Raw genomic sequence first — 13,753 nt, 5'->3', positions numbered from 1 at the left:
TTACGACGAGCCTGGTGACGAAACAGTGTTTTTTTCGTTCTACGCACCGCTTCTTCTTCAATGGGGACCTGGCAACTCTGCAGGACCCCAACTTCCGGTTCCGTCTTCTGTTTCTTCTCACACCGATGATGCTATAAATTAGCGAAAATTTTGAATTTTCCTACTGTCCGGTGAGTGTTTCCTTTTACCTTATTTGATTTATATATATATATATATTTTTGGTTTGTAACAATTGGTTGTATATATATATATCTATGTGTCTTACACCTTTTGGTATTGTATTTAAGAGTAGTTACAATTATTCGCTTGTATTTAACAGTTGGGCTGAAAAGTTCATAGGCTGACTCATAGATGGCGTTACTAGCATTAAATCCATGTTATTTTTACTTAGTACTAACCTTCAAAAGATACGTGTATAAATTTCACAGCTGCCGGATAATTAGTTCGTGAGATATAGCATTGTGAGTGAAGCAGCTTTTGTTATTGTGAAAAAATGGATAAAAAAGAATTTCGTGTGTTAATAAAGCATTGCTTTTTGGCGAAAAAAAATACTGTTGAAGCCAAGGCTTGGCTTGATAAACATTATTCGGACTCTGCACCAGGAAAATCAACCGTTGAGAAGTGGTTTGCTAAATTTAAACGAGGCGAAATGAGCATCGAAGACGATGAACGCAGTGGACGCCCCAAAGAGGCTGTTACCGACGAAAACATCAAAAAAGTCCACAAAATAATTTTAAATGATCGTAAAGTGAAGTTGATCGAGATAGCTGAGACTTTAAAAATATCAAAGGAACGTGTTGGACATATTGTGCATGAATATTTGAGCATGCAAAAGCTGTGTGCAAAATGGGTGTCGCGCGTGCTCACAATCGATCAAAAGCAACAACGTTTTGATGATTCGGAGCAATGTTTAGCGATATTCAACCGTAATAAACACGAATTTTTCCGTCGATATATTACAATGGATGAAACATGGCTCCATAACTACACTCCAGAGTCCAATCGACAGTCAGCCGAGTGGACTGCACGTGATGAACCGAATCCAAAGCGTGGAAAGACGCAACAGTCGGCTGGCAAGGTTATGGCATCAGTATTCTGGGATGCGCATGGTATTATATTCATCGATTCATCGAAGGGCCAGACCATCAACAGCGATTATTACATAGCGTTGTTGGAGCGTTTAAAGGATGAAATCACGAAAAAACGGCCCCATTTGAAGAAGAAAAAAGTGCTGTTTCATCAAGACAATGCACTGTGTCACAAATCAATGAAAACGATGGCAAAATTATATGAATTAGACTACGAATTGCTTCCCCATCCACCATATTCTCCAGATCTGGCCCCCAGTGACTTTTTCCTGTTTGCAGACCTTAAAAGAATGCTCGCTGGAAAGAAATTTAGCACTGATGAAGAGGTAATCGCCGAAACTGAGGCCTATTTTGAGGCTAAAGAGAAATCGTACTATAAAAATGGCATCGAAAAATTGTATGACCGCTATAATCGTTGTATCGCCCTCAAAGGCAACTATATTGAATAATAAAATCGAATTTTGTCAAAAAAAATATTTTTTACTATGTTAGCCTACGAACTTTTCAGCCCAACTGTTATATGTTATGAGAGAATGGTATGCTCTCTCTTGAGTATTGAAACTTGTGTAATTTGGTATAACCTATGGTAACACCTAATTCCCCGTACTGCTTGTAATAATGCTACCTCCTTGTTCCTTCCTGTAGTAACCTTTCTCCTCAGCTATCCTATTTCTTCTTTCTTCTTTCATTCTTTACCTAGTTTTGATTTCGTTCCTTTTTTTTTTCTTTCTATGTTTTTTGCTCTACGAGGATGTGAAGTTCTACCAGAGAATATTAATGGAACCGCCAACTTCCTACATCGCTATTGTTAAGAGTTTTCTCATTCCATCTTCAAAATATACGGATTTACCATGGTTTCAGCAAATGAGGCAATGTGTGTGATTGTTGCTCAACAAAATTGTCGTGAAGATTAATACGTCTAGGTGTTTGGCCGGGAGGTGAACACGATGTAAGGTGCCTTCTATTATCGACATGCGTCTTGTCATGTTTGTATGTTCTTATGCATTATTATGAACTCCTTCAGTGACCATCTTCAGCTTTCGCATGTTCAAATTTTTCATGCACAATATGTCCAACACGTTCCTTTGATATTTTTAAAGTCTCAGCTATCTCGATCAACTTCACTTTACGATCATTTAAAATTATTTTGTGGACTTTTTTGATGTTTTCGTCGGTAACAGCCTCTTTGGGGTGTCCACTGCGTGCATAGTCTTCGATGCTCATTTCGCCTCGTTTAAATTTAGCAAACCACTTCTCAACGGTTGATTTTCCTGGTGCAGAGTCCGAATAATGTTTATCAAGCCAAGCCAAGCCTTGGCTTCAACAGTATTTTTTTCGCCAAAAAGCAATGCTTTATTAACACACGAAATTCTTTTTTATCCATTTTTTCACAATAACAAAAGCTGCTTCACTCACAATGCTATATCTCACAAACTAATTATCCGGCAGCTGTGAAATTTATACACGTATCTTTTGAAGGTTAGTACTAAGTAAAAATCACATGGATTTAATTCTAGTAACGCCATCTATGAGTCAGCCTACGAACTTTTCAGCCCAACTGTTATTATTGTATTGATGGGTATGGAACAGGGGCGTATATAGTGTGTGTCCGGACGCACTGAAAATCACTGTATTAGAAGAATACAAACTTCCGGGGCACCAATGTTCTTTGCTCCCCTCTTATATTCCCGCTAATTTACATATGAACATGGTTTTATACAGCACACAAAACAACTGCACATAATTTATTCATTTCCAACAGTGATGGCCATTAGGGGGCGGTTTCTCCCTCACTTTTTGCACCTAAACTATAGCCTCTTCGTGCCAAGCCTTGTCTACAAAGAAAAAGTAAACTGTCCTTGCTCCTCCCACTTTGGTCACCCAATCACTGCTACTGATATCTAATGTAGGGGCAACGTATCTTGCAAACGCATAGGTAAAAAAAAAAAAAAAAAAGTCAAGAAGAACACACACATTTGCAATTACTGTATTTGCTGACATATAAGATGCACTTTTTCCTTTAAAAATAGGTCTGAAAAACAGGGTGCATCTTATACGCAGATATTCAGTTTTTGATTGCCTTTATTTCTGGAAATCTGTTCCGAGTTGGACAATTTCTTTCTTACTGTGTGTGAGAGCATTCTATAGTCACGTAGAGTTCAAGCGCGTGGAGGCATACACGCTGTCAGATTAAAAAGTTGGAAGTAGACCTACATATCACTTCATATTTGAAATACTGTGAATTAATTCAGTGATAAAGCATTTTCCTGAAAAGTGGGGCAAATACAGTAAATATCAACAATAAAAGAATTTGCTTTCATAAAAATGTCAACTATCGTAAATACTGAAGTTAATTAAAATTACAAATAGGTAATTATGTGGACCATAAAATACAGGGTGTATCATAAGTGATAGCGCAAACTGAAATGCTGAAAAGTAAATGATAGTGGAAGCAAAAAAGTCTGTGTAAACATGGGGTTGGAAACGAATCGTTTGCGAGATAATTGCGAATGTATGTTTACGATCCGCCACTGAGTTTATTGTTCGTACAAATCGTAAGCTTGTCTCCTTGCACACTCAGAGGTTTCTTTGTTTAAAACTGAACACTGCCGAAAGGGGCGTTGTAAACAAACCATATGTCCTGTACAGCCACGGGCACTTCTGGGTTGTAACATTTCCATTAAATTTCAATAGAATTGTTCCAACCCAGAAGTGTCCGTGACTGTACATGACAGAAGGCATAACATGATTGATTGCTTCATATGCATTATTTTACTTTGCTTTTTGTACCACTTTTGGCTAATTTGCCAAACATCCATGGCCAGATTGGGATTCGAACCTGTGACCACTGGCGTCATAGCACAATGTGATAACCACTCTGCCATGGGGGCCGGTGGAAGGCATAGCAGGCATGTCACTTGTAAATTGACAAGCGTACGATGTGTACAAACAATAATGTCAGTGGCGGATTGTAACCTTACATTCGCAATTATCTCGCAAACGGTTCCTTTGGGACCCTATGTTTACTGAGATACTTTTGCTTCTACTATTGTGTACTTTTCACAGTTTCAGTTTGCGCTATCACTTATGATACACCCTGTATAACTTTTAAAATGAACATTAAAGATTTATGAAAGAAATATTTGATAAAAGACTAAACAGTTCTGAATCATTTATACTATTCAGAGAATCCTATCACATATTCCTCAAGTGCAATAAATTTCGACGTTGCATGTAAAGCAGCCTTAAATTTGCATACCCAATTGAAAATCAAACAAATTTCTATGTGACTACAGGTATCCATATTAGTAGACGGAAAGTATATGCTTCTCGACTAGATCGCAATTCATATCCAGGTACGAGAGTATAATTTATTTCGAAACTGCCATCATTAGCACTGCTGCATGTAAACAATGGTATTTACAGTAGATACCACATTTTACATGAAATGGAATATTTGTTGCCATGCTCAGTTTTACTCGCATCTGCATCGGTAACCTCTTCATTCTTTTTCGGTGATACATATTCCTCGTGACTTAAATACTCGGGAACTTTCCGAGACATGTTGCATCTCGGTAACTGCTGTTTCGCCGCCATCTTTGCTACTTCCCCTACTTTACACAAAACAACTGGTAGATACCATGACTGCCAACATGTCTAGCTGTCATATGTTGACGAAACGAAACACTAAGAGTACAGTTTGACTCCATTTATGATAAACTACACTATGCACTGTGTTACTCAACAATGACCAAAATATCACTTAGGATGTTTTACTCCCAAGCCTTTCATATCAAGATGCACTCAATAATTTGTAACCACCCTATATAATGACACTGTGTGATTATCTGTAAAGGAAATTATTTTACATTTTTTGCAGTATTCCGAGATCACTCTCCAAATGATAAACAATTTCAGTTTCCAGGTTCAAACTTCCTGTGTAAGTGACCCTTCGTCAGTTTGTATTCACAGTTGAGATTAGAATTGAAAAAAAAAGGTCAGCATTTTTGAATAGGTATTTTTTTCTCGATAAAAAGCTGTTCTTTTGGGGGGGGGCTAGAAATTTTGTCCTTTTTATCAACTATGGCTAACTTATTTCACTTGCAGTGTCAATTGTGAGTTTAAGGTTCAAATGATACTTTACAACCAAATAGCATGGTGTAGCTCCATTACTTTGAGTTACTAATTTGTTTTTGCCTTGTGTGTGGGAGCCTATCAATAGCATAGTGATTTGTATTAATTTTAAAACTGAAGGTTCAGTCCTGATTACCTACAAGCATAAAGTGAACTTAACACAAAGTTTCACGAACTTCAATATCAAAGTATTAGGTGTTTCAAGACTATTAAAACATCGCTGTTCATAATATATATGCAGAAGTACACCTATTACAAGGTGCATCCAGAAAGTAAGTTTCCCTATTATTTTTTTTTAAAACAACACAGTTTCAGGAAACCATTTATTGGCAACAGGTACAGCAAAGGTTCAGCTATTTTTCAACATAGCAACCACCAGAATTGATACACTTGTCGTATCGTGGTATCAACTTTTGGATCCCACTGTCGTAGAACTCTGCCGCCTGTGAATGGAACCAGCGTGTGACAGACGTCTTCAGCTCTTCGTCGTTGCCAAAACACTCACCGGAGGACAGAAATTTCTTGAGGTGCAAGAAAACGTGAAAAATCGCTGGGAGCCAGATCAGGACTGTAAGGTGGATGATCAAACAACTCCCAGCCAATTTCAGTCAAAACAGCTGCTGTGTGCCGAGCCGTATGTGGATGAGCATTCTCATGGAGGAGCACAACACCTGCAGTAAGCATGCCACGCCTCTTGTTTTGAATGGCACGTCACAATTTCCTTAGTATTTCACAGTAATGGTCAGCGTTCACCGTTTCACCTCTGGGGAGGAAGTCAATGAGCAAAATGCCCTTCCTGTCCCAAAACACAGTGCACATCACATCACTTTCTGTACCGACAGCGTCTGTTTGAATTTCTTCTTGACCGGAGATCCACTATGCTGCCAATACATTGACTGCTGCTTGGTTTCCGGGGTGAAGTGCGAAATCCACGTCTCATCGCCCGTGACGATCCTGTTGAGGAAATCATCGCCGTCATCATGGTACCGTTGCAGGAATGTCAGTGCTGCTCCTGAACGTTTCATTTTGTGTTCGGGTGTCAGGTTTTTCGGCACCCACCTGGCACACAATTTTTTGAACAGCAGGCGCTGCATGACAATCTCATGCAACACGGATCGCGATATCTGCGGAAAAAGGCTACTCAACTCCGTAATCGTGAAGCGATGGTTCTCTACGATGCGCTGCCGCACCAGCTCAACCAGATCATCAGTGATGAGGGACGGACGCCCACTGCGCTCTTCATCATGGACACTTTGACGACCTTCCGAAAACTGCCGACACCAGCGACGCACCATCTGCTTACTCATAATGTTCGGCCCATAGACCTCACAGAGCTGACGATGAATGTCAATTGGCGCAATGCTTTGTGCATTCAGGAACTTTATCACCGACCGAACCTCGCATGAGGCGGGAGAAGGAATACGAGCTTCCATTTCGGACCACTGCTGCCTCGCTACTGGCATGCGGTGGGAGAAGGAATACGAGCTTCCACTTCGGACCACTGCTGCCTCGCTACTGGCACCGGGTGGGATCTGTCCGCCTGGCATATGATTGATACGTCTTAGCTCTGCTGTGCATGCGCAATTTACATGGCTCATTATGTTTACTTTCACGGGAAAAAAATAGGGAACTTACTTTCTGGAGCACCTCGTACATGAATGTGTACCCCATTTAATACTTAAGATCAGTATGCTGATACGAGATTAACATTTAATTTAGCCTGTAGTGTCCAAAGCTACTTATTTGATTATAGGAATTGTAGCTTTCCTGGCGACCTGATTCGAACAAGTGTTCTTTGCTTACCAGCCAGGTTAAGTCGATGTTGCCTTCTAACGTTTCAAGTTACTGTTGTTGCGAAAATAAAGACTTGTTCATTGAATATTTAATTTGCACACCCAGTCGCATGTTGTGAATGAAACAGCAGAAGATGCTCTAAGACATTGTAATATTCCATGGACACCAGAGGTCCCGGGGTCAAATCCCAGCCTTGGCATGGGTGTTCTTTGTGTCCCTTCATCAATATCATCACTCTTCATCTTTGCGATTAGCCAAAAGTGGCAGAAATGAGAAGTAAAATAAACTAAATAAGTCAGTCAATATCCCATGGATAAATTGTGTACTCAAAGCACTAATCATTCAAAATTACTGCCTTTCGCCTAGTCCCATGTGTGTGTAATGCCTTCGTGGATAGATTAGGTTTGTTAGGATTAGTCCTCTTAGCATAAACACACTGCAGTTTTTGGAGGCTTGACCAAGAAGGTATTATTTCAGGGTGGCTACTCACTGAAAATTCCAGGAATTCTGCTTGAATTTTTCTTCGTAGACATGAAAAATTGCAACTCTTATTAATCAAAATCCCATTGAATTTATACATATTTGTAAATGCCCTGGGGCAAGTTTTTCACAGTTTAGCTTTTATTTTTAGAGGAAGGAAAAGAATAGAGAGCTGCGTGGAAAATAAATCAAAATTCTCTCAATCTGCTTGCAGAACAATTTATCTGACAGAGTATTGCAAGATATCTTGAAGTTCATTAGGTAAATTTGAGTTTGAAATTCTTCTACAGTAAACAATGTTTCGTAGATTAACATATCCCGTAACATTTATGACTTGTGTTTGCATTTTGGTCTGAGTATGTGCAATGGCAAATGTGAACTCTGATGTGTGTGTAATATTTAATTATTTACAATGCACACACCTTTTAATTGAATTGAATTATATAATTTCTTGATACATTGGAATCACACTGATCCTTTATATTGTTAAAATATGTGTGGGTGATGAGAGATTGTAATACGTAAGATTGAAATACAGGGGACATTTGTTTGTATCCTTGAATTTTTAGAAAGTTTTCCTTGGAAACCGGGAATCATAATTGAATTTTATCGAGGTTCTAGATATATGCTGTATTTATGCCGAGAGACCTAAAGCTACCAAGGATAGCATTTTGCCTGATGTCGGAAGGCGAATGGTGGGGCTTGACCAGAAAGTTGTTTTGAGTCTTGTGCAATAAGTGAGAGCCCCTCACCCTCTATCAAGAGTGCTTCAGATTGGCAACACTTTGTTGTGTGTCTTCATGCAAGCCATGTATTGAAGCAGAGACCACAATTTGTTGTCCAGATCTGGACCACAAACTACTAACTTCCACCCACCCTCCCCTCTCCCTTCCTGATGACCCTTCACTCTAGTTTCTCGTGGACTTGTGGCATCCATTATTGTCATTTTGAGAGTTGAAAACCTCCTCAACAGTGAACATTTTTTCATTGGTAAACAGAATTCTAACAGCAGCACTTCCATCACTGAAGCTAGACACAAATGCCTGGGGAAGTTGGTTCCTCACTTGGTGTTCAGTCAACATCTTTTGAAGTTGAGTAGTTATGGTAAGACTGGGTCTCCCCAATGGAGGTACAGTGTTTCAGATCCCATTTTAAATTGCAGGTCCAGTCCCAATTAGCCTATCTGACCATAAGTAGACTTAAAACAAAATTGTAATGGACTTTTTCTTTTGCCATTTGTGGCCAAAAACTCTATTTCAGTTTTTTTGAGGCAGTGTTTCTCAAACCATCCCCCCCTTTTTTTGTAAATTCTAGTCATAATCGAAGTATTACTCTGTGATTGTGCCATAATTCACTTACAAGGGAGGTTATCTAAAGTTCAAATCACCAACCCTGAGACCTTCTGTAAACAAAACCACCTGCATGCAGACAGCATTGCAAACTCATAGAAGTAAAATAATCCACACGAAAATCCAGCGTTGTTACAGGATTCATTACGTAAGGTAAAACAATGGCCAATTTGTAGTATGGGATACGCTGCCACAAATGACGTCTCACTTTAAACCCAATGCTCTTTCTTTTTTACTTATTGCTTCACCTTTATGGTTAACTCTTTGCACCAGTAATAATTTCCCATAAATTTGGCTTCTTTCTTGCATGTGAATTGAATATATTTTACTTGCATTTTTTTAGACAAAATTATATAACATGGTAATGTATATTTCTAAGGATGACATAGATAGGAGCGTATTTGAAATTTGTTTGTAGATTTTATGTAAATTGTATCTTATGTAAATAAAATTTATAATGGGCATAAACAGCCATATGCATTGCTGTAAGTCCAATAAATATATTGATGATGATCAAAACAAGACAAAAAGTTCGTAAATTTATTGCGGTTGGAAACTGACAAGCATCCTAATAATGATTTTTGTTCTGCTAAATATAGTGCACTCCGTAAAATAACTTGGTGGCAAGGCAAGATAAGTGTGAACATTTTGTAGTAATATGCATTGTAACTTTCAATGAGCTTAGCGATTTGTGTACATAATGATATTTTATAACATTGGTTATTTTCTAAAAATAATCGTGTGAACAGCAAGTTTCATTGAAATCTGAGGGGGACACAGGGGTCAGATCCCCACTTCAATTTGTCCTCATCTTGACATTAGAGGGGAGGTTTTGCCCCCTAAAACAGTTTTTTAGCCGACACAAAAAAAACATGTATTTCTTCCTTTGGGCCCCTCTCTACACCTGCCATGTTTCATGGAAATCTGAGGGGGACACTTAGCCCTAAATATTACTAACAAGGGAGGTTATCTATGCCGATACTGTTACTAAAATTTGTTCAAAATATTGATCAATAATGGTGTGTACATATTCTTATGTGATTATGTGCGTCAAGAAATTTGTTTTAGAATATTCAAGAAAACCTTGGGAGGTAAAGGAGGTCAGGGGCGTGATGCTGATCACATCACCCCCACTCACGACCCGATCAAGAAAGTGTGGGGCGTTACCCCCACACCCCCTATATGCCTTCATGGCGTGGTGCTAAGCACAGGGGAACACTCTTTATATTCAAGAATTACAACAGAATATTATAATAGATATTATGTAATCACAAAATACACTTTTTTGTGCAAAATAAAAATAAAGTTTGAATTTTTAATAATTTCTAGGATAATGGGGCTTTGCAAAATGCCGGGAAAGTATTGGCTGGTATCGGCTGATACCGATACATGAACATTGGCTCAGCCCTAGTAATATTTAATTTTAAGGGTGCATTTTAATTCATGTGAGAAGCAGAGGGATTACATTGTTACACTCAAGTAACTTCAGTTTCTCAAAATTACAGAAGATAAGACATATTCCTAAGAATACATTATTTCCTAACTCCAAATAGAGCTCTCCAGAGGCAATATGTTAAACAAAACAGAAAACCTCATATTTGGAGTTACATTCCTCTGTTCTAAGTTTTAACTTGAAGGTTTTTTTTTTCTTTATGGTGTGTCTGCTCTCATTGAATCTGAACTATTTTCCAGGCCTGGTAAGGACCACCACCGATGAACTTCGAATAACATGGGGGCAAGGTTCTCGTCCATTATATTGCAATCATCATCTCCAATAGAAGTCCAGGGAATGGCACTTCTCCCACCAACAGCCAGATGCCATCTGCCTGCAAGTGGAGTTCACCAGGCCAGAAGCGAAGAGAGGAGCAGCTCGGTGGAAATCTAAGGATAGGGTCAGTGGAGGAGGCTGCAGAGCAAGAAGAATTCCAAGTGAAACAAGACCTGAAATAACCTCGTGGAATATGAAATATGTAGACTTGTTGGTTACTTTCATTACACCTTGACATTCAGACATTGTAAAAGTGCAAGTTTTCCCTCAGAGGGTGGAATTTTTGTAAACCTTGTCTTTTGCAGTTTCCTGTATGCTTTTTTTTTTTTCCCTTCAGACATAGTGCTACATTTGAAAGTGTTGAAGTCCCATTTTGGCAGTGATTGAGTCTGTTGGTACATTCAAAGGAAATGTTTGGGATTGCATTCTGAACATTTCCTTTTGATGAATCAACCAATTCAATCATTGTCAACATTGGACTTGAACTCTTTCAAATGTAGCACTTTGTCAGGAAAGGGAGCTTTCATCTTGTTAAATACCTAATAAACGTTTACCTCATCTTACCTGAGACTCTTCTTATCAACATTTGACCTAAAGTGTTTAGGTGAGAAAAGGTTCAAAATTTTCTTAAATTGGACTTAGGGTGATTTTTTAAGCATACTTTGGCCAAAAATTGACCAAAATCTGTGAAAAATATGCTAAAATTAGCACATTTCGTATTATAAGTCCAAGAATTTTATAAATTTTTAATGAACACTACATTTTTAAATTTATTTTTCTATTTCAAAACCAAAGATAAGTCAAATTTCTTACTTTCAATATACTTTATTAGTTCTAAAAATGTATACAATAGAGCATATACCAATGATTTTCCTCCCAATCAGAAGCACTGGCTGAGCAACTGTTGCTAGTAAGTTTCAATTAGAAAACATTTCTGAGTTTCTTTCTTCACTTGGAAACTTGTTCTTCAAAAATTCAGTTCTCCTACCAGAAGGGGGTTCCACCTGAAATAAAAAAAAAATGATCAGCAGCTAGAAATTAAATATATTGCAACAAATTAAAAAAAAATATCCAGATTGTTACTTTGGGATGTCAATTGTATGAACAAACAATATCAAATAAATTGAAATTTACATAAGTTTAGTGTACTCTTATTTTATACTTTACAAGGGAACAAACTTAAAACGTACAAAGTAAAATGGAGGAAAATTTAACATTTTGGTATGTTGAGAACAAGATTAAATGTATAATGCAGAAAAATTTACGATTGGGGTTTATACTACTAAAAACCAACCAACTGACCACTCTGAAGTATTTCCAATTCAAGATATCTTTGTTGATGAACAAGAGCTATATTGCCACACTTTAATACAGGTCTCTTTAGTAGACAAGTACATTCTTGCTCATCATATGAAGACCAAAACTATAACATTGTTCCTCATATTGGTTTTACATTTGTAAAGAATATTTGCATTTCTTTTGTTGAGATTGGATTTGTCAAACTTTAGTGAGGTTGAAAACACTGCAATGATCTACCTAGATAATTCCCTATGAAGTATGAGCAGAGGAATAATTACCAATAGTTTAGACCAGTGATTTTCAAACTTTTTCCCTCATTGTGCCCTTTAGATTTAGAATCAGAGAAACTGTTGTGAGGTTGGTAACACTGCACTCATTAGTGGTCCATCTGGAGGAAATTTCTGTCAAGTTTGAACACTAAGGGCCAAATTATGAATTTTTATCCAAATTGGATATAAGAATGCCTTGCAAAGTACTGTGCAATGAGCAAAAGTTCTCATAATTTGCAGCAAAAATGTGTTCGTCATATAGAAAAGTGGTAGACAGCGCAGTCATCAGACGTTTCAAGACATTTGCTACCAGTAACATTGTAGAATATTTGGTAGCTCTTTTTCCCTTTGAATTAAGGGTCGCGGGTTCAAAGGTTCAAATCCAAAACTCGCGAAGTTTTTTTTTTTTTTTTTTTTTAGTAGGGCATTGAGATACATTGAGTATGGAGTTCCATAATTAAGTTGAATAATTTTGTTTCAGAATGTTCACAATAATAAATTTGGTGTAGAATTCGACAAATGTTTCCATCTGCTCAACGTATTTGTTTTTTTTTTTCTTTCTGGCACTAAGATATACAATTCAGAGATGAGATTTATTTGGAAGCACTAAGTTTCCACTCAATCTAGGCATGCTAGGTGTGAATAGTCTGAAATAATTTCGAATCTTCATTGTTTATACCATTTTTTAATTATTTTTATTATATTCTTGAAGAAGGCAACAGGAACTTTCATCAATTTGGATCAAAAAATACCTAAATTGTTGTTATAATCCATCAGAAACTATTTGGTGGTCAAACAAGGAATGTGATGACTAAGGCTCAGATGTTAATGAAAGGGTCATCTTTTCTTCTGAGCCTTCAAAACAATTCTAAACCTGATAACAGTCAGTGTTTTCCGGTTCTAGATGAAGGGAAACTATTTTGCATGTCACTTTCTTTTTCTTTTTTTTGCTTTTAGGTGATTTTCAGTATTTTTTGCCTTTTTTGTTGCATTTTCCTTCATTTCTAAGGCTTATTTTTCTCCTCCCTCATTGTTTCGTGAATTTTAAATGCATTTGACATGGTCCTTATAGCAAGTTCACCCAATGGAAAAGCACAATTATTATTTTTAATGTTTGGCAATGCACTAAATAATTAATTGTTGTAAATTAATTTTTCCTACAGCAAACTAAAAATTATTTGTGTTAAGCCTACTTTGAGGTTTCCATGCTGGCCTCTATTATCACTTTCATCTGTGCTTTTTTATAGTAAAATTAGTTTCAATATTAAAAAAAACATATAATCTTATGTACACGAAAAAACAACTGTATTTTAAAATGCTAGCTGGCTACTGTATCATGGAAGGTCCATTCTGAAAGCAAGTAAATTACTTGTTTAAAAAATAATGTTGCAGTGTATTTTATGTAACCTTGGAAGTAAAAATAAATTAAACTAAATTAGCACTTAACTGCTTATATCTATTTGCTTCAGTAGCTTACTAGTTTAAACCACCAAAGAGCAGGTTTTTTCGAATTATTCAACAAATCTCTTCTAATTTATTGAAAAATCAATCTTTCATTTTCAGAGCGGAAAG

At 37.3% G+C, this 13,753-nt stretch overlaps 1 long non-coding RNA gene across 4 annotated transcripts in view; it reads left to right on the top strand.

The window, feature by feature from the left end:
- LOC146001133 (uncharacterized) overlaps positions 1–11,176 on the top strand; it is a 98,521-nt gene extending 87,345 nt beyond the window's left edge. For all 4 annotated transcript variants that reach the window (XR_014443520.1, XR_014443521.1, XR_014443523.1 and 1 more), the window contains one exon: positions 10,538–11,176. This is a non-coding gene — a long non-coding RNA (uncharacterized LOC146001133). The remainder of the gene's footprint in view (positions 1–10,537) is intronic.
- Positions 11,177–13,753: the final 2,577 nt, after the last annotated feature.

Source organism: Lepisma saccharinum, chromosome 17 (assembly GCF_977018435.1).
Source record: "Lepisma saccharinum chromosome 17, izLepSacc3.1, whole genome shotgun sequence".
Lineage (NCBI taxonomy): Eukaryota > Metazoa > Arthropoda > Insecta > Zygentoma > Lepismatidae > Lepisma > Lepisma saccharinum.
This window is presented reverse-complemented; position numbering and strand designations above follow the sequence as displayed.